At 42.3% G+C, this 23561-nt stretch overlaps 1 long non-coding RNA gene across 2 annotated transcripts in view; it reads right to left on the bottom strand.

The window, feature by feature from the left end:
• Positions 1-23561, bottom strand: part of LOC122451470 — an 85149-nt gene that overhangs the window by 5515 nt on the left and 56073 nt on the right. Inside the window, exon 4 of one of the 2 annotated variants that reach the window (XR_006272414.1) lies at positions 9327-10499. The exons of the other annotated variant lie outside the window; for it this stretch is intronic. This is a non-coding gene — a long non-coding RNA (uncharacterized LOC122451470). Of the gene's footprint in view, positions 1-9326; positions 10500-23561 lie in introns of those variants that run through there. 2 annotated transcript variants of the gene reach the window in all.

The raw sequence follows: 23561 nt of genomic DNA, 5'->3' as shown, positions 1-23561 counted from the left end.
AAATTCAAACATTGAGAGAACTATTAAAAACGAAAGCTGAACTCTATCACCCTGAGATAACAACTGTTACAATTTGGTGACCATTTTTCTGATAACTTTGTGTGTGTTTGTGTATGTGTGTGTTTGTATGCCTAGAAATAAATTTACTCAAGGGGATAATATGCTTGTTTTTATGTAACTGCCTTTTTTAGCGATCAACAATAAATATAACTATTTATCAAGACTACCTCATAGAGTTGTCCTTTGATTCCAAGACATTCCTGCCCTCAGGATACCAAAATCCCCCAATGCTCATGTTGCTTATATAGAACTGTGTAGATTTTGCATATAACTTAAGTTCGTCTTCCCATACACTTTTAAGTATCTCTAGATTACTTATAATGGGCTTCCCAGGTGGCACAGTGGGAAAGAATCCACCTGCCAATGCAGGAGACACAGGACACAGAGATGCAGGTTTGATCCCTGGGTTGGGCAGATTCCCTAGAGAAGTAAATGACAACCTGCTCCAGTATTCTTGCCTGGGAAATCCCCTGGACGGAGAAGCCTGATGAGTTTCAGTCCATGGGGTCGTGAAGAGCTGGACACTACTGAGCAGACAGCACACACACACACAGATTACTTTTACTACCTAATGCAATGTGAATGCTATGGAAACACTTCCTGTTACATAGCAAATTCAAGTTTTGTTCTTTGGAACTTTTTGAAACTTTTTTTCCTGAGTATTTTTGATCCCAGATGATTGAATCCATGAATGTGGAATCCATGGATATGGAGGGCTGACTATATTCCACTGTACACTGTATCATAATTTATTAGCCAACAACAATTTGACATACACTTAGTTTTCTTCTAGTGTTTCACTGTTATATGTTACACTGCCATGGACATCTTTTGGATATTTGGCTGATTATTTACTTAAAGGTGAATTTCTAGAAATTGTGTTACTGAATCAAAGGGAAAGTTTATATCAAAGGTTGATACAGGTTATTATTCTGCCCTGCAGTTTAGAATCTCATCAGAATACAATGGTGCCCATTTCCTCATACACTTGCCAACAGCAGGTTCTGAGATACTTTTTAAACTTTGCCAATCTGATGAACCCATATATATGTGTATGTATATATATATGTATATGTACATATAAAATAGCATTGCTTTCCTAATTTATGATACTGAATACCTTTTTTTGTAATGAAATAGCTCCCAATGTCCTTTTTTAAATGAAATAGCTCCCCATGTTCATTTTTCTAAAAGGGTATTATTACTTTTTTTTTTTCAATTGTAAAAACTCTTTATGTCTTAGAAATTCACTGTCATATATTTTTAGAATGTTTTAGAAAGACAAAGAATAATTTGTCTTTTGGTTCTGGTAGTTACAGAAGCTGTTTTTAACGAGGTAAAATTTACTAATATTTTGAAGAACTGATTTAAAATATTATAACCATGATTTGGTTGTTATTATAGTGTATGTATGGTTCCTAATAAAAACATAAATCTTTGTTCTACCGAAAGTTCTCCTTTTATGTAATTTTGTTCTTTTATGTAAGGATCTAGTTCCTTGACACACAAGTAAGTTGCTAGTTGCTTCCATATCATTTACAAATGATTCATCTTTTCCCTTTTTGATTTGAAATGTCTCCTTTATTACATATTAAATTTTCATTTATTGCATGGGACTGTTTTTAGACTTTACCTTCTTCCATATATTTGATTATCTACTTATGTGCCACTAACCACATTGTTTTAATAGTTTTATAATATATTTTGATATTAGGTAAGTACCCAGTCATTATCCATCTTTTTCTCCCCAAATCTTTGACTATTCTTAGGTCTTCTATTTTGACTTATTTTTAAAGTAACTTCTGTTGTTGATTTGATTGAAGCATATAGAAAGGTACACAAGTCAAAGTATATAATTTGATTGATTCTCAAGAGTGAAACCATTCATGTTCTTACTACCCAGGTCAGGAAACAGAGCATCCCAGAACCCCTAGATCTCCCCTTGTGACTTCCAGTCACTAGTCGTTCACCAAAGGTAACCACTGTGTTGATCTCAATCACCACGTTCATTTTACTTTTATTTATTTAAAAAATTTTAAACTGTGATAAAATACACATAGTATGTAATTTACCATTTTAGCCATTTTTAAGTATACAATTCACTAATGTTAATGCTCAGAATCACATTATTGTACAATCAATCTCCAGAACTCTTTTCATCTTTTAAAATTAAAACTCTATACCCATTAAACCATAACTCTCCATTTTCTGCCCTCCACCCATAGTCCCTGGCAACCAGCTATTCTACTTCCTGTCTCTGTGAATTTGACTACCCTCGGTACCTCACAGAAGTGGAATCATACATATTTGTATCATTTGCTGGCTTATTTCACTTAGCATAATGTCTTCAAGATTTAGCCTTGTATCAGATTTAGCACATGTCAGAATTTCCTTCCTTTATACTGCTAAATAATATTCCATTCTATGTACATACCACACTTTGTTTATCATTCTTCTGTTGATGAACTCTTGGGTTGCCTCCACTTATTATTGCAAATAATGCTGCTACGAACATGGGTATACACATATTTCTTTGTCACCTTGCTTTAAATTCTCCCAGAGGTGGGATTGCTATATCACATAGTAATCAGTTCAGTTCAGTCGCTCAGTCATGTCTGACTCTTTGCAAGCTCATGGACTGTAGCACGCCAGGCTTCCCTGTCCATCACCAACTCCTGGAGCTCTCAAACTTATATGCATAAAGTTGGTGATGCCATCCAACCATCCCATCCTCTATCGTCCCCTTCTCCTCCAGTCTTCAATCTTTCCCAGCATCAGGGTCTTTTCCAGTGAGTCATTTCTTTGCATCAGGTGGCCAAAGTATTGGAGCTTCAGCTTCAGTGTCAGTCCTTCCAATGAATATTCAGGACTGATTTCCTTTAGGATGGACTGGTTTGACCTTCTTGCAGTACAAGGGACTCTCAAGAGTCCTCTCCAACACCACAGTTCAAAAGCATCAATTCTTCGACACTCAGCTTTCTTTATGGTCCAACTCTCACATCCATACATGACTACTGGAAAAACCATAACTTTGACTAGATGGACCTTTGTTGGCAAAGTAACATCTCTGCTTTTTCATATGCTGTGAAGGTTTGTCATAGCTTTTCTCCCAAGGAGTATATAGCAATACAATTTTCAATTTTTTGAAGAACCACCACCACATTTCCCATAGTGACTACATTATCTTTCGACCCACCAAGAGTGAATGAGAGGTCTAAATTTCTTCACATCTTCTCCAACACCTATATTTTTATGCTTTTTTAAAAAATATAGTAGTCACCTTAATGGCTGTGAAGTGGTTGCCTTTGTTTTGAACTTTGCATAAATTGAATCATTAAAAACATATCATTTTGTGTCTGACTTCTTGTTATATATTATATATGTAATATCATTTTTGTATCATCCCTTTTATTGCATTGAACAATATTTAATTAATTTTCAATGTTTTATAATATCCTATAGTTCATCCAGTCTAATGTTGAGGGACTTTGAATTGTTTTTATTTGCTTATTACCATGACTACTACTGCCATGAAACTTTTTAATGTCTTTATGTGCACACATATATGCATGGCTGTTAAACATATACCTAGGAATGGAATTTCTGGGTCATAATGTATCCACGTATTCAGCTTTAATAGATGCTGCCAGTTTTCTGAAGTTGTACTAATTTGCACACCTTCTAACAGTGTATGAGATCTCTCTAGCTGCTCCATATCCTCACTGACATTTAGTTGTTTAACCTAACCATTCTGGTGAGTAAAAAGTGGTATCTAATTATAGTTTAAATTTGCATTTCCCTGATGAATAATGAGGTTAACCAACTTTTCAGATGTGTATTAGCCATTTGGATATTCTCTTGTGATATGCATGCTAAGTTCTTTGCCCATTTTTCTGTAGCATTTTCTTCATTTTTTTCCCCCTCAGTAACTTAAAGGACTTCTTCATTCATTCTGAATGAGCCCTTTGTTAAAAATATATATTGCATTTCTTTTTTCAGCCTGTGGCTTGCCTTTTCACTCCTTCAAATGGTATCTTTTGATGAACAGAAGTTCTTTATTTTCATGTACTCTAATTTATCTATGGCTAGTGACTTTAATGTCCTATTTAAGAAATTTTAGCATATCTTAATAGCACAAAAATATTCTCTTGTGTTATCTTCTAAAACTATAAATGTTTTAGTTTTCACATTTAGATCCACAATCCAGCTGGGCTCTTGTTTTGTGGGTTTTTTAATCATGTGAGATAGAGATTAAGAAGAGGTTTTCTCCATAAGGATATCCGTTGACCCAGAATCACTTATTAAAAAGATGGTTTTTCCCCCCACTGTACTACAGTATCATCTTTGTTACAAATCAAGTGTTGGTTTGTTTCTAGTTTCTCTATTCTGTCCATTGATCTGTTGTTTTTTTTCCTGGTTTTTTTTTTTTCTTTCTCATGCCAGTACCACACTGTCTTAATTACCTAGCATTATAATTTGTGTTATCAGGGTGAGTTTTTCAGCTTTGTTCTTCAACATTGTTCTGGCTATTCTTGGCCTTGGCCCTTTGTATTTCCACATATAATTTAAATTCTTGTCAAATTCCATGTCTTAAAAAAATACTTCCAGAATATTTTCAAGGTTTATATTGAATCTATGGATCTCAAGGAAATTGATATCTTTACAATATTATTTGCTCCAATCCACAAACATGGCATATCCCTCCATTTATTTAGATTTTATTCACTGTCTCTAAATAATGTTTATAGTTTCTGTATAGACATCTTGCACACCTTTTGTTAAAATTATTTCCAATAATTTGATTTTTAAATTCTATTTAAATGAGATGTTTTTAATTTAATTTTCTAATTATTTATAGTGGATATTTAGAAATATAATTTATTTTGTGTATTAACCTTGTTTCAAATAGATTTGCTTAATTTATTTATTAATTTGAGAAGTTGATCTATAGATGATCTGGATAGATCATTAATCTTTAGTCTTCTTTACTCTTCAAATATTATCTTCTAAGCTACTCCTTTAAAGATGACACATTTTTCCCTAAAAATGACTTTAACTGCATTCCACGTGTTTTATTATATAATATTTTCATTATCATCAAGCTAAAATATTTTCCAGTTCCTTTGAGATTGCCTCTTGGAATACGGTCATATTGAGGAACTATATTTTTTGTTACTGATCTCTTGCTCTGTTCACTTTTTTTCTCAGCATTCCTGAAGAAAGGCACTAAATTATACTAAGTGGGTCATCTGTAAGTCCTTGTAGCAAATTTTAGATCTCATTCTAGCTTGGATAACATTTTAGCCATTTCTTTTTAATTTGTTCATATTCTGCATTACTGCTATTTCCTATCTTTTCAAATGTTCGACCCTATTCCTGCCTCCCTCATTATAGCTGATGACCTAGATCTCTGAATGTATTAAGGTTTGAATTCATTGATGTCTCCACCTCAAGACTTGTCTGTCTTATCTATCTTTTCCTTTTCCTCCTTTACTCCTGACTCAGAAGACACATCTCTCCTGTTTTGTCAAAGAATCTCTGACAAAATCTTAACTCAATTGACTCTTCCTAAGCCTTGAAGTGAAGTGTTAGTTGCTCAGTCATGTCCAGCTCTTTGCGACCCCATGGACTTTAGCCCACCAGGCTCCTCTATCCATAGGATTTTCCAGGCAAGAATACTGGAGTGGGTTGCCATTCCCTTCTCCAAGGGATCTTCCCAACCCAGGGATCAAACCCAAGTTTCCACATTGCAGGCAGATTCTTTACCACTGAGTCACCAGGGAAGCCCTTCTAAGCCTTGCCTACCAATAATTACTCTTCTTTTCCTGAATCTCTTCATCTCCTCTGGTTTCTTATTTTTTGTCATTGAATTCACTCAAATCTCCCCATCTCAAAACAAACAATTCTTGCTTCAATCCTGTTACCTTCAGTGACTCCTATTTCTAAGTGGTCAGAATGGCAAACTGTTCAAAAAATCTTGTCTCAGCTTCCTGGGCATTGATTCATCCCTTGAAATTTAGCTTCTGTCATCATCACTCTACAGAAACTCTTTTTAATAGCCTCCTTTGGAATCCAGATAGGAAAAGAAGAAGTGAAACTCTCACTGTTTGCAGATGACATGATCCTCTACATAGAAAACCCTAAAGACTCTACCAGAAAATTACTAGAGCTAATCAACGAATATAGTAAAGTTGCAGGATATAAAATTAACACACAGAAATCTCTTGCATTCCTATACACTAACAATGAGAAACAGAAAGAGAAATTAAGGAAACAATACCCATTCACCATTGCAAACAAAGAATAAAATACTTAGGAGAAATCTACCTAAAGAAAAAAAGACCTATACATAGAAAACTATAAACACTGAAAAGAAATCAAAGAGGACACAAACAGATGGAGACATATACCGTGTTCATGATTTGGAAGAATCAATATTGTCAAATGGCTATACTACCCAAGCAATCTATAGATTCAATATCCCTATCAAGCTACCAATGGTATTTTTCACAGACTAGAACAAATAATTTCACAATTTGTATGGAATACAAAAAACCTTGAATAGCCAAAGTAATCTTGAGAAAGAAAATGGAACTGGAGGAATCAACCTGCCTACTTCAAGACTCTACTACAAAGCTACAAGACAGTATGGTACTGGCACAAGACAGAAATATAGATCATGGAACAGAATTGAAAGCCCAGAGATAAATCCACGAACCTATGGACACCCTTATCTTCGACAAAGGAGGCAAGGATATACAATGGAAAAAAGACAACCTCTTTAACAAGTGGTGCTGGGAAAACTGGTCAACCACTTGTAAAAGAATGAAACTAGAACACTTTCTAACACCATACACAAAAATAAACTCAAAATGGATTAAAGATCTAAATGTAAGACCAGAAACTATAAAACTCCTAGAGGAGAACATAGGCAAAACACTCTCCGACATAAATCACAGCAGATCCTCTATGACCCACCTCCCAGAATATTGGAAATAAAAGCAAAAATAAACAAATGGGGCCTAATGAAACTTAAAAGCTTTTGCACAACAAAGGAAACTATAAGCAAGGTGAAAAGACAGCCCTCAGATTGGGAGAAAATAATAGCAAATGAAGCAACAAAGGATTATCTCAAAAATATACAAGCAACTCCTGCAGCTCAATTCCAGAAAAATAAATGACCCAATCAAAAAATGGGCCAAAGAACTAAACAGACATTTCTCCAAAGAAGACATACAGATGGCTAACAAACACATGAAAAGATGCTCAACATCACTCATTATCAGAGAAATGCAAATCAAAACCACAATGAGGTACCATTACACGCCAGTCAGGATGGCTGCTATCCAAAAGTCTACAAGCAATAAATGCTGGAGAGGGTGTGGAGAAAAGGGAACCCTCTTACACTGTTGGTGGGAATGCAAACTAGTACAGCCACTATGGAAAACAGTGTGGAGATTTCTTAAAAAACTGGAAATAGAACTGCCATATGACCCAGCAATCCCACTTCTGGGCATACACACTGAGGAAACCAGATCTGAAAGAGACACGTGCACCCCAATGTTCATCCGCAGCACTGTTTATAATAGCCAGGACATGGAAGCAACCTAGATGCCCATCAGCAGATGAATGGATAAGGAAGCTGTGGTACATATACACCATGGAATATTACTGAGCCATTAAAAAGAATCATTTTAATCAGTTCTAATGAGATGGATGAAAAACTGGAGCCCATTATACAGAGTGAAGTAAGCCAGAAAGATAAAGACCAATACAGTATACTAACACATATATATGGAATTTAGAAAGATGGTAATGATAACCCTATATGCAAAACAGAAAAACAGACACAGATGTGCAGAACAGACTTTTGGACTCTGTGGGAGAAGGCGAGGGTGGGATGTTTCGAGAGAACAGCATCGAAACATGTATATTATCTAGGGTGAAACAGATCATCAGCCCAGATTGGATGCATGAGACAAGTGCTCGGGCCTGGTGCACCGGGAAGACCCAGAGGGATCAGGTAGAGAGAGAGGTGGGAGGGGGGATCGGGATAGGGAATACATGTAAATCCATGGCTGATTCATGTCAATGTATGACAAAAACCACTACAATAATGTCAAGTAATTAGCCTCCAACTAATTAAAAAAAAATGGAAAAAAAAAAAGAAAATTCAGTGCATACTTACAGCAAAATAAATAAATAAATAAAATAAAATCAATAAATGTTCAAAAAAAAAAAAATAGCCTCCTTTGACCTAAATCCTAAGTCCAATGGCCTCACCCCAGTGTTCAACTTCTTTTACTTTTCTATAACATGATCAAGTACTTCTTGATTCTTCTTGGCTTCTCTGACATTTTTTCTTGTGTCTCCTATTTCTCTGACAGACCCTTCCATGTCCCTTGCATTCTCCTTCCATCCTGTATAGATGTTTGCCATGTCTCTGTTCTAAGCTATCTCCTTCTTTCCTTCTCTCCCCACTCTTTCCCCCTTTCACTGGCCCATTCACATTCACGACTTTTTTTTTATTACCTTAGGGTAGGTGACTTCCCCCCAATTTATTTCCAGTTCCATTTTTACTCTTGACTTTTAATTCCTGCTACTTATTGAATGTTTGTCCCTGGATGTCCTACCAACCCCTCAAATTCAGCATGTCCAAAATAAGAGTTTCTTCCCAAATGTTTTTCTTGACTATCCTCTCTCTGTTAAAGGTACCAAGAAGCTCCTAGTAACTCAGAACTAAAATTCTATAGTCATCATTGGCTCCTTCATCTTCTTGTTCCATCCTCCAACAAATCTGACACTATGTTCTGTTACTTTCCAAAACGCCCCTTCCTTCGGTCATCACCACTCTAAGTTATTACTTTTGCAATAACTTAATGTAGTTTAATTCCTGTTTCTACATCTTGTCTAGCTGGTTTGATGCCACTAGACTAATGATGCTTAATACATGTTAAATGAATAAATGAATAACTGAAGCACAGATTTAATTATGCTTCCTGATGGTTACCTCCCTATTGTGGACTAAATGAAATTCAGACACCTTAACCTGAGTTCCAGACTCTTTGAATCTAGTTCTAGAATCTATCTCTATTTTTCCAGCTCTTAGTTCAGTTCAGTTCAGTCGCTCAGTCACATCCGACTCTTTGCGACCCCATGGACTGTAGCATACCAGGCTTCCCTGTCCATCACCAACTTCCGAAGCTTGCTCAAACTCATGTCCATCGAGTTAGTAAAGCCATCCAACTATCTCATCCTCTGTTGTCCCCTTCTCCTCCTGCCTTCAATCTTTCCCAGCATCAGCTCTAAATCTTTTCCAGCTGTAAATCTTTCATATCCTGTATGTTTCAGTCAAATATGCTATCATTTTTCAAGCTGTGTCCTGCAATACAATAGTACCCTTCAGGAGGTTAGTACTTGTTTGTTGATTTTTTTTTAAGTTCTTTGATAGTTAAATGTAACCAATGTCAAAGAGCTTTCCTGCACAATTCTCAAAGCCTTTACTATTCTAATATACACTGTGAATTTCCAATTGAGGGGAAAAGTATGTGCTATTTCTCAATGCTATTTGACCATGAACCCTATTTAAGGGACCATCACTTATCTCACTAGACACTAATGTTCCCAGGAACACATTTTGAAACAGGCTGATACAGATGTTCCTTTATTCCCCAAACATACTCCCTTCCTAACATCATCCTCTGAGACTAGAATAGTGATTCTCACCAAAGTCGACTTTGCCCTCCAGAAGAAATGCAGCAATGTCTAGAGACATTTTGGTTGTCACCACTGGGAGGGATATCCAGTGGCTGGAAACCAGAGATGCTGTTCAATGTCCTATAATGACAGGACAGCCCCAACAGCAAAGAAATATCCAGACTCAAAATGTGAATAGTGCCAAGGCTGAGAAACCCTGACCTGGAAAAGCCTCACTTTCGCTTCCCTGGGCCAGGGAAAGCTGTACCCATTTCTTAAAGTCTAAGTTCAGTCAGTCAGTTGTGTCCGACTCTTTGCAACCCCATGGACTGCAGCATGCCAGGCTTCCCTGTCCATCACCAACTTTCTTAAAATCTAGATCAAATATATTCTCTTCAATGAATACTTGATGTTACTGCCTAGGTTGTCCTCCCTTCTAACCAGCCACAGCACTTTGTAACTTTTCCCCACATAGCATTTATCCAACCCTTCCCGTATTATACATATTTATGTACATTTATAACATCTTATACTAGACCTTAATGTTTTTCAGTACAGAGGCAATATTGTGATCATTTATTCCCTTTCTCCAAATAGCTGGCAGAGTATTAGCAGTCACTTCTCACTTGAAAAACAAAACGGGGGCTTCTCTGGAGGTCCAGTGGAAGTCCAGTGGGTAAGACTCCACACCTCCACTGCAGGAGTGCAGGTTCAATCCCTGGTTGGGAACCTAAAATCTCACACTGAAAAAAGAAAAAAGAAATAAAAAATGAAAATTAATTTCACTTCCATTTCTGTCACCTCCTAAACTTAACTGTTCGCCCTGTCTTGTCAGTATTTCCTTCACGTTTTCCCCACATCTTTGTTTTTCCTTCCATGACCATTGCTACTGCCTGGTTCACACTTTATGGCCCCAATGCCCTTATTTCAATGACAGGGAGGGGAAAGGCTGTCAAGGAGAGAGCTCACTCTGAAGTCTGCTACTCCTTGAGTTGACCCCAGGCTCTCCCCTTCCTACCGGTATCTGTACCGAGGCAGAGTACTCGCCTTTCCCAGGAACTGTGGCTCTTCCTGCCAGTGTGCCTCTGTCCACCTTGCAGAGTTTCTGTGAGGCTCAAAGGCAAGTTCAGAAAGGACCTGAAATACAGTGGGTGCTCAACAAGGGAGCTCTCGTCGTCAGTCACTTCTGAAGGGTGCCTCCTACCCCCAGACTCTGCTCCAAAGCCTTTTCTTTGATTCTCCATCACCACAAAGTCCAAGTTGCTGGGATTCAGTGCTCTGGAGATTGATTACTGATTTACTGAGAGAATTGTTAGTGTCACTCGCTCAGTCGTGTCTGACCCTCTGCGACCCCGTGGACTGTAGCCCACCAGGCTCCTCTGTCCATGGATTCTCCAGGCAAGAATGCTGGAGTGGGTTGCCACTTCCTTCTCCAGGGGGTCTTCCTGACCCAGGGATTGAACCCAGGTCTCCCGCATTGCAGGCAGGCTCTTTACCAACTGAGCCATCGGGGAGCTATTTTACTGAAAGAAATTTATCTTTAATTCCAAACCCCCAACTTCTGACAAACGGGTCCAGTCACTGCTTCAAATCGTCCTGAGCATACTCAGCTCCACAGGCTGCACTGGGGCTCTCTCTTGGAAACCTCTCTTCTTTGTTCAGATCCTACCCATTCTTCCAGCTCAGTCCACCTCTTCATTCTGTAAAGTCTCCGTGACTCTGATCAACAAGGATCCTTTTCTTTTCTGAATATTCAGAATCCTTACAGTCTTCCCTTAATAAATCAATTAATCTCCACTACCTAATAGATTCTCATGTAGGGAACTCCGACAACCAACTTCTACGATTACCTCATTTTTGTGTGTTCTCTTGCTTTCTTACTTTAGATTGTAAGTTGTGTGAGGACATAGCCACATCTTACCAAGTTGCCTTGCACACACTAGAAGGCTCCAAAAATATTCAGTCCAAAACACTCGGTGTCTTCTTAACTCTGAGCAAAGAGTTGGTCATGACTGAGCAACTTTCACCTCACTAATTCTGAGGAGCCTTAAAATGTCTCTTCTCTTAAACCTCATGGCCTCCTTTAGAGGGTCCCTTTGGTATAGGCAGAAATGGAGAGTGATACGGATTCAACAGGGGAGCCAGGAGAGGAGGTCAGTGCACCCAGGCTCTGAGAAAATTCTTCTAAACAAGAATAAAGGCAATCAGACACTAACATCTTAATTAATAATTTTAATGGCTTATCCAAAATAATCCTCTTGATTTGGAAGGATTATGTTCCACTTGACAAAACTACCAACCCATGTGGAAAGATGTCTCATGTGCTGCTCTTGTAGTTACAGCAGGGCCTGGTGGGACACAAGGGGTCATCCAGCAAAGTGATCCAGCCAAGTGCTTGGCTGGTGGGAGCCTTGTCTCCAGGCAAGCAAGAGAGCCCTGCACCAGATGCCAGCATCCTAAAACCAACAACAATCTGGAAATAATTCCAAACCTACAGAGAAGTTTTCAAAATGGGAATAGTACCCTGGTGGCTCAGTGGTAAAGAACCTATCTGTCAATGCAGGAGACGTGAGTTTGATCCTAGGTTGGAAAGATCCCTTGCAGAAGAAAATGGCAACCCACTCCACTATTCTTGCCTGGGAATCCCCTGGATAGAGCAGGCTGGCGGGCTATAGTTCATGGGGTCACAGAAGAGTTGGATACAACCTAGCAACTAAGCAACAACAACAATTCCCCCATACAGCATTTCATTCAGTTCAGTTCAGTTGCTCAGTCATGCCCGACTCTTTGCGACCCCATAGACTGCAGCACACCAGGCTTCCTCGTCCATTACCAACTCCCGGAGTTTGCTCAAACTCATGTCCATTGAGTCAGTGATGCCATCCAACCATCTCATCCTCTGTCATCCCCCTTTCCTCCTGCCTTTGATCTTTCCCAGCATCAGGGGCTTTTCTAAGGAATCAGTTCTTAACATCATGTGGCCAAAGTACTGGAGTTTCAGCTTCAACATCAGTCCTTCCAATGAACATTCAGGACTGATTTCCTTTAAGATTGACTGATTTGATCTCCTTGCTGTCCAAGGGACTCTCAAGAGTCTTCTTCAACACCACAGTTCAAAAGCATCAATTCTTCGGCGCTCAGCTTTCTTTATAGTCCAACTCTCACATCCATACATGTCTACTGGAAAAACCATAGCTTTGACTAGATGGACCTTTGTCAGCAAAGTAATGGCTCTGCTTTTTAATATGCTGTCTAGGTTGATCATGCTTTTCTTCCAAGGAGCAAGCATCATTTAATTTCTTTTAATCTCATTAGATTTACCTTTTTGCCCCTTCTATTAACTGTGGTCATTCTCTATTTTTTTTCCTGAACTATTTGAAGAGTAAGTGACATATATATAAGCCACTTACATAACACTTCAACGTGTATTTCATAATAATAATGCCACTTTTGTGCATAAAATTCAACAGCAGAGTTATAACTTCACTAAACTAAACGTTAATATGATTCTTTCACCTAATCAACCGTCTGTTCTCCAGTTTTGTGAATTGGCACAGTAATGTTGTTTATTGCATTTCCCCTCCATTATAGGATGCAATCTAGAATCAGGGATTGCTTTTAGTTCTTATGTTGATTTAGTTTCCTTTATTCTGAACTACATCCATAATTTTTCTTTATCTTTTATAATATCAATGTTTTTAAGGAATACAGTTCCTATCTAAATAACAAAATGTTTGTAGGCCGAAAATCCTAAATATTCCACAAAATACTTAGAATAAATTAATTCAGGAAAGTTGCAGGATACAAAGTCAACACACAAACTCAGTTGTGTTTCTATACAAACTAACAATGAATAATATGAAAAGGAAATTAAGAAAACAATCCCATTTACAATAGCATTCAAAAAGAATAAAGTACTTAGAAGTAAACTTAACCAAGGAGAAGAAAGACACTGAAAACAACAAAACATTGTTTAGAGAAATTAAAGACACAAATAAATGGCAAAACATTCAATACTCATGAATGGGAAGACTTATTAGTAAAATGTCTATACTAGTCAAAGCAATCTCGGAGTCAGTAAAATCCCTATCAAAATCTCAATGGTTTTTTTTTTTTTTGGCAGAAATAGAAAAAAAAAACTTGAAATTCATGTGGAATCTCAAAGGAGCCCAAATAGCCAAAACAATCTTGAGAAAGAAAAATAAAGCATATTACAAAATACAATAACCAAAACTGTATAGTGCTGGCATAAAGCCAGGCATATAGACCAATGAAATAGAATAGAAAGCCCAGAAATGACCTATATGTGGTCAACTGGTCTTCCACAAGTGTACTATGGCTCCACAATGGAGACAGATAGTATCCTCAACAAATGGTGTTAGGAAAACTGGATATTCACATTCAAAAGAATAAAGTTGGACCTTTACCTTATACCACATACAAATATTAACTCAAAATGAATTACAGACCATATATAAGACCTGAAGCCATGAAACTCTTAAAAGATAACATGGAGGAAAAGCTTCATGACTGGATTTAGCAATGATTTCTTGGATATGACACCAAAAGTAGAGGCAACAAAAGTAGACAAATGGGACTATAGCAAACTTTAAAACTTCTGCACTGCAAAGGAAACCAAACAATCAAAGCATGAAGAGACAAGCTACAGAAAAGGAGAAAATATTTATAAACCATATAACTGGTAAATGGCTAATATCCAGAATATAAAGAACTCAAAATTCAACAATAAAAAACAAAAAATTCAATTAAAAAATGAACAAGACTTGAATAAACATTTTTACAAAGAAGACATACAAATGGTCAATAAGCATATGAAAAGGTGCTCAACAATACTAAACATAAGGGAAATGCAAATCAAAACCACAATGAAATATCACCCCATACCATGAAGATGGTCACTATCAAAAAACAAACAAAGCAAAACAGAAACCCCCATAGAGCCAGAAAGCAACAAATGTCGGAGAGGAGGTGGAGAAAAGGAAATTCTCACACAGTGCTGGTGGGGATGTAAAATGATGTAGCCACTATGGAAAACAGATGGAGTTTCCTCAAAAAATTAAAAATAGAACTACCATATGATCCAGCAATCCCTCTTCTGCAGATATAACTAAAACATTGAAAATACAATCCTGTAAAAATAGTTGCACACCCATGTCCATAGCAGCATTACTCACAATAGCCAAAATGTTGAAACAACTTAAATGTCCATCAACAGCCATGAATGGATAAAGAAAATGAAGTATATACATATATATACAATGGAATATTATTCAGCCTTTAAAAAGAAAGAAATTCTGACACATGCTAGAGTATGGGCAAACTTTGAGGGTGTTGTGCTAAGTGAAATAAGCCGGGCAAATACTGCATAATTCCATTCATATGAAGTATGCAAAGAAGTCAAACTCAGAAACAGACAGAAGAATGTAGTTGCCAGAGGCTTTGAGGGAGGGGAGCAAGAGAGTCCTCCAATGATAAATACATATGACAAGTTCTGGAAATCTGTTACACAATGTGCATGTAGTTGATACTACTGCACTGTGCACTTTAAAATGGTTAAAAGGGTAAATTTTATGTTAGTGTTTTTTTACCACAACTAAATAGCTAAACAACCAAAACAGTCCCCCTTTGGGGTTTGTCAGATGATTCCTCATGATTAGAATCTGTTTATGCGGGGAAGTTCGGGGGACTCCCAAAGTTGTGTACTCCTCAGGGAGTCCTGGAGGCATGTGGTATCCACCTGGCTCTCAACGCCGATATTAGTTTTAATGAAGACGTGGTCTTATGTCTCCACTGGGTAGTTACTCTGCCTTCCTTGGCAGCTGATAGGCAATCTGTGGGGAAATACTCTGAGACTATGAAAACATGCTGCTTCTCAGAAAACTTCCCCTGAAGTTAGCATCCATATATCCATCCTTGACAACCTAAGTTTTTATTATGATGCTTCAAAAATGATGCTTTTTCAACATGAAAACTTTTCAAAAATATTTTCACCCATGAATTCTTTCACATTTATTGACCAGTACTTGACTTTCTGGCCTTCCCCCATGGCTCAGCAGTAAAGAATCCCCCTGCAATGCAGGAGCCACAGGAAAAGCAAGTTTGTTCCCTGGGTTGGAAAGATCGCCTGGAGGAGGGCATGGCAACCCACTCCAGTATTCTTGCCTGGAGAATCCCATGGACAGAGGAGCCTGGTGGGCTACTCTGCGAGACCATAGGGTCGCAGAGTCAGACATGACTGAAGCAACTTAGCACGCGCGCACTTGACTCTCTGCTGTGGTGAAAGCCCTTCCTTCTCATTCATTCATTGATCTCTTTATCACTGGCTCGGATTCAGAGAGCCCTATTTTCTAACGGCCTATTATGCACTATGTCCTCCACTATTCTGGCGCTCAAATTGGTCCAGAACTGGCCACTGAGAGCCTCTGCCAGCTGCTGCTCCATCTTTGTGCCCCATCATTTTTACAGCCCTTGGTTACTTTCTGGCAACACAAAATGTTCAGCACCTTTTCAAATCATGGGTAAAATCAAGAGAGACGGAGGAGAAAAGGAAAGAAGAAAAAGAAAGTAGGATATCAGGGGAAGAGACAGATGAGCGGGAATGTAGCGGCAGACTCGGATCCACTGGCCCCTCTGAGAGAGGTGGCCCAGCCCCCAGCCTGTCCCAGAGAGCAGAGCCAGGCCCCCGGGAGACCAAGAGGACTCTGTGCTACACCTTTGGAGGCAACAAAGTTTGCATTTTGCTTATGATTCTGTTAGGTGCAGATGACAGAAACCCAACCCGGAACAGGAGGAGAGAGAGAAAGAGTGAGAACTTATTGGCTTATAAGCCTGAAAATAATGGGGTTTCAACACAGCTGTGTTCAGTTGCCAGCGACGCTGGGTCTGGATGCTGAGGTGGATGCTGGAGACAGTTTCTGCCTGTCTGTCTGGTCTCCCTCCTTCTCTCTGTTGCTTTTATTCCTGGTCAGCCTCTCCTCCCAGGTTGACAGAAGTGCCCCCAGCCATGCTTGATAAACCCTGCTCACTTTGCACCCCTCCCGCCCAGGCTGACAGCAGCCCTGGGAGTGTCCCGATGGCAGGCGCCCGAACCAGGCCCTGTGCTGGGGGGGCGGTGCTCTTACGGCCAATGCGAGCTACCTGCTCCCCCTGGGCCAGAAGGGTGGGCAGAGGCCCCCGAACACGTGGTGGGGTGGCACCCCAAAGACCTTGGTCAGACTTTTACCGATAGGGAGGAAAGAGGTGTTGGGAAGGGCGACACAGAGTCACCGTGTTGGGAGCAGGGGGCCCTTGGTCCCCCGCTGTGACTTCGGGATGCAAGGATAAACTGCAGCCCCGCCTCCTTGCTGTGACCACCACGGTCCCTTGTATGAACAAGGCCCCTGACAAGAAAGACGACATGGAGCTCTCACCTCAAGACTGAGGCTCCCGTCCGCCCAGCTTGCTCCTGGCAACCTGTGCCCGCCAGCAGGCCCAGAGCTGCCCTCAGGGCCTCAGGGCCCGGAGCCCACAGGAAGGGGACAGCCCGGCAGGCCACGGGGTCCTCTCCCCACCCCGACAGGCCTCGTCTCATCACTCCTCCCCAGGCCCAGGCCCCACGGGGCAGTCAGTCACAGCAGGGTGTGATATCACGTCAGATGACAGCCCAGAGCGCCCGCACATAAGCTGACAGCAATCAGCTTATCTGGAAGCCACCCCAGCTGAGTAAAGGGTCATTATCAGAATTATTCACACAGACTTACAACAGCAGGAAGTCGGCAGAGGAGGCATTGCGTCACCCTCGCTTGAGTCACAGCAGCACGGTTGAAGCCCAAAGGAGCCTGCCCTCCCCTCCCCTCTCTTCCCTCCTTTTCCTGGTTCCTCAGAGTCCTCTCCCTCCCCGCACCAGCCGGCAGGGAGAAGTCACCTCAGGGCCCCCTCAGGTCTGGTCTTCCTTGCTGCCCTGAATCTGTTTTCTGAGAAGAATTACACCCCAGAAGGTGAGGCCTCTGCAGGATGGGGGGGGTGGGGTGGGGGAGTGGGGATGCTTCCCAATTAAACCCAGGCTTAGAATGGTCCCACCACCGGCTTTGGCATCAAAATGTCAAAACAAGCCATTTCATGGACCTGTTCCATTGCAGGTCTGGTTCCCACAGCTGCAGCCTGCTTAATACACATCCTGTGAAGGAAAAAAACGACACAAGTATTCTGCGGGGGAGGCAGTTCCAAGGACTCGAAGACCCGCCGAACGTTCCCCCGCCTGCTCACGCGTGCCAGCCTGGTCCCCACCCTGCCACACCCACCCCTCCTGCACCTCTTTGCCCAACAAGCCCGCACCTGCAGCACAAACACTCTCAGAACCCGCCCGGCACACACACATCCCCTTGTTCTAGCCAGGCAACCCCTGCAGGAGCTGTGGGAAAGAGGCGGGAGCAGCCAGTGTGGTTAACGAGGTGGGTTCAAAGGCGGGGGTGCCCCCTCACCACCCCCAGTAAGGGCATCTAAGAACCTCGGGCCTGGCACTTCAAGGCAGGCTCAGTGGGAGAAGATGAGGCTTGTGTGGAAGAGAGAGAGCTCCGTAGCCTGTGTACCAATTTACCCATAAAATGTACTTCAAGTTCCTAGCTGCGTAGACACTATTTCAAATATTGCTTTAGGCCCCACCCCACCCCCAGCTCTGGACACCACTGCTCCAGCAAATTGCATCTTAGGAACGTGGCGATCCTGACCTGTTGCACAAAAGCAGGGTCTTGGTCCAGTAACTTTTTTAGGTTAGCATATTTTTAGGTTGGGCTTCCCTGTTGGCTCAGATGGTAAAGAATCTTCCCTAAAAAAAAAAAAAGAATCTTCCTGCAGTGCAGGAGACCTGAGTTTGGTCCCCAGGTCAGGAGGATCTCCTGGAGAAGGGAATGGCAACCCACTCCAGCATTAACTGGAGAATCCCACGGACAGAAGAGACTGGTGGGCTATGGTCCATGGGGTTGCAAAGAGTCAGACATGGCTGGACGACTGAAAAAGAAAAAAAAAAAGGGAAAGAAAAGATTTTTAGGTTAGATATTTTTAGTAACTGGTTCTTAGAGGCCCAGAGGCCAGAGTGTCAGAGTGATAGACCCGGGGCAGAGGAGCCAGGGTGGGTGGGTTAGGAGAAATCTGGACTGTGCCCGGCCTCCTTCTAGTCACCCAGAGGAATGCAGGGACCTCCCAAAGCAGAGGGCCATGCAGAGAGCACCCGGGGATCAGCCCAGGGCTGTGTGTCTTCCCTAACCCCAGTTCTAAAGGCTGGAGTCTAGATTCCGGGTGTCAGCGGGGTCAGCTCCTCCTGAGGGGCCTGAGGGAGACTCTGCTCTGGGGTCTCTCCTTGGCTTGTAGATGGACATCTTCATCTTCCCCCCGCCCCGTGTTCTCCCCGAGTGGGCTGTGTCCAAACGTCCCCTTGGTGCTAGGGCATCAGTCATTACAGGACTGGGGCTGTCTCACTGACCTCATTTTAATTTGACCCTCTCTAGAAACCTATTTCCAAATAGGGTCACATCTGGAGACGCATTGTGGTAGGAAGCCTGTGTCTCTGTTTGTGAGGGGAGTCCACCCCCAGCGCCCTGGCTCCCTGGACTCTGCTCTCAGGGGACTGCCTCAGCACTGACACCTCATAGCTTTTCTGCCACAACCTTTTCACGTGCTTCTGACAAACTCTCCCACCCGTGGCTGACAGGGTGCTCTTAAACTCTGACAAGTCGCGAGGTCAAACGCCTGGGCTTTCTTTCTCTCAGGATCTCAGGGCCACTGGCCCCCAAGACGGGAAGGCGTCTCGCGCGGCACCCGCGCTGAGGTTGTGGGGTCTCCCCTGGCGCCCCGCCCCCAGCTCTCTGCTGCTCGGGGCTGGGGCCTCGGCGTCCCAGGGGAGAGCCACAGACAGCGGGTGGGCCCGCGTGTGTCTGCCGGGGTCTCGGGGATGCTCCAGTTAAGAGGCACAGAGTCATGTGCAGGGCCTGACTGCGTCCGGCAGCTCGTCCCAGCCTCTGACCTTTGCAGACAGGGACGTGGTGGTGGCCACCTCGGGTTTTACTGGCATCCGACAAGTGAGTGCCGGGAGAGTCACCTCATGTGTCCTTTTGTGAGTCCAGACCAGGCAGGCCCCCACGTCCTGAGAACACGCGTCGTCTCGGGCAGGCCGCCCCGTCCCTCCCCCGTCCTTACTCCTGCTCCGGGAGGTGAGCGGCTCCTTCCCAGCTGGGTTCCTGTTTCATCTTCTTCCTATTAATTAATGGGGAGCTCCCACCTCTCAGCAGTGCCCACTATTCATCTCAGAACAGGCAAGTCTGAACACGGGCCCCTCAAGCACAGCGGGAGAGAAGGCGAGAAGGATCAGGGCGCCCCTGGATGGGAGCCACAGGCCCTGGATTCCGGCCACGGGGAGCCAGTGTTCACTCTTAGGACACCACGTTCAGGGTCTTGGACATCCTCTGCGGAGGCCCAGCCTCAACACACGCAAGGCAGCGGCTGCCCTGAGGTGGACAGCCCACTGCCCACAGCCCACTGCCCATGGCCACGTTCACCACGTTGGGAATGACTCAGGGCAGGGGAGAACCAGTGAGTGCCCAGGGGGAGCCCCTGTTGCTTTTGTTTCCCAGCACCGCAGTAACACTAGGAAATGTAAAATCACGTTGTTAGAAAATTTGTCCCTCTGCTCACTCAGGTTTTGTAAAACCTGTCTAAAATGAAAATATTTTCTGAGAGTATTTTACCTTAGCAAGGAAGACTTCAGGACTGGGACACAGGACTTTTTAAGACTCCAAGATTTCACTGCAGGGGGCGCATGTTCAATCCCCGGTCAGGGAACTAGAATAATGCATACCATGCAACTAAATAAAAAAATTTAAAATTTAAATAATATTATTATGGGACTTCCCTGGTGGTTCCGTGGTTAAGATTCTGCCCTTCGAGCTTCCACTGCAGGGTATGTGGGTCTGATCCCTGTTCAGGGAAGTCCCACATGCTGCATGGTACAGCAAAAAAAAAAAAAAAAACTGGGACACAAAACTCCCCCTTTGGTCAGGATGGGCTGTGTGGGGAGTTAGGGGGAGAGAAGGAGCCGCCCGCTGAGTGGGAGTAAGTGCTGGAGAGGGATTCCGCTCAGGGGGAGCCTTGCTCTGTAGTTACCCATCAATAAATGTCAAGTTCCAGGCACTTCTGTCACCATCGTCTACAAGAGAGGACAAAAGCCAGCTTGTGGCCAGGGAGCCCAAGGAAGGAGGTGGACTTGGGGAAGGTTAAGTCTGCAATTCACTTGTCTTGCAAAAATCATTTTTAGTCAGTGAAGGAAGTTTTCAATGAGAATCAGAACCTGATTCTCTCTCTCAAGGTTTCAATGAGAATCAGAACCTGATTCTCTCTCTCTCTCTTTTTTTTTTTTCCTATTTTATTGCAGAACATTCATGGGAAAAAAATCAGCATTTCTCAGGCATTTTTTTTCCTTTTAAGAACCCTCACAACTGACAGGGTAAAGCATCACAACCCAAACAACACTTTCTTTTTTTCAAGGCATGAAAGACTCCAAAGGGGGCGTTTCTGCTGCAGGGTTAACATGTTGTTATAAACCTTAGGATCAAGTACTTTATTGATTGATTAATTGATTGATAGAAGCATAGTTAATTTATAATGATGTGACAGTTTCAAGGATAGAAAAAAGTGATTCTGATATATATTAATATATATTCTTTTTCAGATTCTTTTCCATTATTGGTTATTACAAAATACTGAATACAGTTCCCTGTGCTATACAATTGAGTACTTAAAATTGGGAAAACAATTAAAAAGAGGACTACCCTGCTGTGTTGGGTATTCCAGGTGATAGAGACTGCCTTCTGACAGCCTACAAATCAGAAGACTGAGCTCCTTTGTGCAAGAAATTTGCATCAGACACAAAGATTTATAGTGAACGGCCACCAGATGGTGTCTTAGCTCCCCTCCAGCTCACTCTGGCTTCCTTTGTTCCCTGATGAGCTGACACTTCATGGGAAGAGCAGTGCACGCCAGGGAAGATGGTGGGCCAAAGGAGCCACAAGGACGATTTTACTGGTTCAGTCTGACAAGACTTCCAGCTCGTAAATGCAGGAGCCGCAGTCAGTGACTGAGAGGGAAGTGGAGGGCATGCGTTTTCACATGGTGGGTGCAACGACTAAGGATTTATCCACTCCCAGCATGCACTTGGACCTGACTCAGGGGTAATTGCTCCCGCCCAACGTGTTGGTGCTGGATTCATAGCTGATTTCTTGCTCATGGGGTGTCTGGGTGACCCCACTCCAGGAGGAGGGAGACTCTGTTCGTATGGAACCATCTTTACGTAACACACTGACTTTCTAAATAAATCAAATGCATTTCATTTTTTAAAAAATTCTCTCTTTGGAGACTGAAATTACTTTTCTTTTCCACCAGGAAGAGAAAATGGGAATACACGTGGGTAAACTCAGTTCTAAATGAGCATAGTGACCTTTACCATTTTCTTCTCCTTAGTGGACATTTTTATGCTTTTCCCATAGACTTTACAGTTTGTCAGGATAACTGGTCAAACTTTTCTAAGTTACTAGATCTGCCACTGGTTCTTCCAGAATCTGGAGAGGACATGTGCTGTAATTATGACTTTGGGACTTGAGATCCTGTCCCCTCATGAAATAACCCTGTCCGCCCCCTTAAACTATGTATCCTCTCCTGGAAAATGTTTGGGGGCTGGCTGCCACTGCCGGTGTTATTGGCACATGTGCACACCCATGGAGGGCTTCCCTCGTAGCTCAGTCAGTGAAAAATCTGCCTGCGATGCAGGAGACCCAGGTTCGATCCCTGTGTTGGGAAGATCCCCTGGAGAAGAAAATGGCAACACACTCCAGTATTCTTGCCTGGAGAATCCCATGCACAGAGGAGCCTGGCAGGTTACAGTCCACAGGGTTGCAAGAGTCGGACATGACTGAGTGACTAAACCACCACCACACCCATGGACCTCAGGCAGAACATTAATAAGGAAGAATCCCCAGACTTCCCTGGTTAAGACTCCACACTCCCAATGCAGGGGGCGTGGGTTTGATCCTGGTCAGGGAAAATCCTGCATGTCTAATGGCATGACCGAAAAAATGAGAAAAATCCTTCTTTCCATTTTCTCCCTTTCATTCCCCAAGCCCCGTTCTCCAGAGTTTATCTCAGGGCATGGAGACAACGCAGGCCAAGGCTGGACGGGCCAGGCTGTCGTGCACTCCACCAGCCAGGGAGAGCTGACACCTGGAGGACAACGCCTGCAACTTCTCAGCACCTGAATTCGTCAGAGAATAATGCAGTCAGACCATCCACACTTTTGTGACGCAAAAGACGCCAGCTGTGGACTTGAAATCTGTGGCCGTGGGCAGCAAGTTCCTGGCTATGCTTCTACCACAAACCATGTCTCCATCTTTGTCAGCCATGTACAGTCTAGTTTATGTTCACTCGTACACATGGGGGTACTGGACAGGGGCCTCATAGCGATCTCTGAGAATGGATTTGAGTGTGCTATTAGCTGCAAGATCTCTTCAAGAAAATTGGAGATACCAAAGGAACATTTCACGCAAAGATAGGCACAATAAAAGACAGAAATGGTATGGACCTAGCAGAAGCAGAAGATATTAAGAAGAGGTAGCACGAATACACAGAAGAAGTATACAAAAAAGACCCTAATGACCCAGATAACCACGATTGCGTGATCACTCACCTAGAGTCAGACATCCTGGAAAGCGAAGTCAAGCAGGCTTTAGGAAGCATCTCTATAAACAAAGTTAGTGGAGGTGATG

The sequence above is a fragment of the Cervus canadensis genome, chromosome 1, assembly GCF_019320065.1.
Source record: "Cervus canadensis isolate Bull #8, Minnesota chromosome 1, ASM1932006v1, whole genome shotgun sequence".
In the NCBI taxonomy this organism is placed as follows: domain Eukaryota; kingdom Metazoa; phylum Chordata; class Mammalia; order Artiodactyla; family Cervidae; genus Cervus; species Cervus canadensis.
The sequence above is the reverse complement of the archived record's forward strand: the minus strand, read 5'-3'. Positions and strand labels throughout refer to the sequence as shown.